Below are 2,001 nucleotides of genomic sequence, written 5' to 3'. Positions count from 1 at the left end.
ACACCAAGGTGGCAGAGCTGGCCCGATTATTGAGGGCGAACTCCGCCAATGGCAAAAAAGCAACCCAATCATCCTGGTCAGCAGACACAAAACACCTCAGATATGTCTCCAGGGTCTGATTAGTCCGCTCGGTCTGGCCATTAGTCTGAGGGTGAAAAGCAGACGAAAAAGACAAATCTATGCCCATCCTAGCACAGAATGCCCGCCAAAATCTAGACACAAATTGGGTTCCTCTGTCAGAAACGATATTCTCAGGAATACCATGCAAACGAACAACATTTTGAAAAAACAGGGGAACCAACTCGGAAGAAGAAGGCAATTTGGGCAGGGGAACCAAATGGACCATCTTAGAAAAACGGTCACACACCACCCAGATGACAGACATTTTCTGGGAAACAGGCAGATCTGAAATAAAATCCATCGAGATGTGCGTCCAAGGCCTCTTAGGAATAGGCAAGGGCAACAATAATCCACTAGCCCGAGAACAACAAGGCTTGGCCCGAGCACAAACGTCACAAGACTGCACAAAGCCTCGCACATCTCGTGACAGGGAAGGCCACCAGAAGGATCTTGCCACCAAATCCCTGGTACCGAAAATTCCAGGATGACCTGCCAATGCAGAAGAATGCACCTCAGAGATGACTCTACTGGTCCAATCATCAGGAACAAACAGCCTATCAGGCGGACAACGATCCGGTCTATCCGCCTGAAACTCCTGCAAGGCCCGCCGCAGGTCTGGAGAAACGGCTGACAAAATAACTCCATCCTTAAGGATACCTGTGGGCTCAGAGTTGCCGGGTGAATCAGGCTCAAAACTCCTAGAAAGGGCATCCGCCTTAACATTCTTAGAACCCGGTAGGTATGACACCACAAAATTAAACCGAGAAAAAAATAATGACCAGCGCGCCTGTCTAGGATTCAGGCGCCTGGCGGTCTCAAGATAAATCAAATTTTTGTGGTCAGTCAATACCACCACCTGATGTCTGGACCCCTCAAGCCAATGGCGCCACTCCTCAAACGCCCACTTCATGGCCAAAAGCTCCCGATTCCCAACATCATAATTCCGCTCAGCGGGCGAAAATTTACGGGAAAAGAAGGCACAAGGCCTCATCACGGAGCAGTCAGAACTTTTCTGCGACAACACTGCCCCAGCTCCGATCTCAGAAGCGTCGACCTCAACCTGAAAAGGAAGAGCCACATCAGGCTGACGCAACACAGGGGCAGAAGAAAAACGGCGCTTAAGCTCCTGAAAAGCCTCCACAGCATCAGGGGACCAATCAGCAACATCAGCACCCTGTCTAGTCAAATCGGTCAATGGCTTAACGACATCCGAAAAACCAGCAATAAATCGACGATAAAAGTTGGCAAAGCCCAAAAATTTCTGAAGACTTTTAAGAGAAGAGGGCTGCGTCCAATCACAAATAGCTTGAACCTTGACAGGATCCATCTCAATGGAAGAGGGAGAAAAAATATATCCCAAAAAGGAAATTCTCTGAACCCCAAAAACGCACTTAGAACCCTTGACACACAGAGAATTAGACCGCAAAACCTGAAAAACCCTCTTGACTTGCTGGACATGAGAGTCCCAGTCATCCGAAAAAATCAGAATATCATCCAGATACACTATCATAAATTTATCCAAAAAATCGCGGAAAATATCATGCATAAAGGACTGGAAGACTGAAGGGGCATTAGAAAGACCAAAAGGCATCACCAAATACTCAAAGTGGCCCTCGGGCGTATTAAATGCGGTTTTCCACTCATCCCCCTGCCTGATCCGCACCAAATTATACGCCCCACGGAGATCAATCTTAGAGAACCACTTGGCCCCCTTTATGCGAGCAAACAAATCAGTCAGCAACGGCAATGGGTATTGATATTTAACCGTGATTTTATTCAAAAGCCGATAATCAATACATGGTCTCAAAGAGCCGTCTTTCTTTGACACAAAGAAAAAGCCGGCTCCTAAGGGAGATGACGATGGACGAATATGTCCCTTTT

This window comes from Ranitomeya variabilis, chromosome 1, assembly GCF_051348905.1.
Source record: "Ranitomeya variabilis isolate aRanVar5 chromosome 1, aRanVar5.hap1, whole genome shotgun sequence".
NCBI classification, from domain to species: Eukaryota; Metazoa; Chordata; class Amphibia; order Anura; family Dendrobatidae; genus Ranitomeya; species Ranitomeya variabilis.
The sequence above is the reverse complement of the archived record's forward strand: the minus strand, read 5'-3'. Positions refer to the sequence as shown.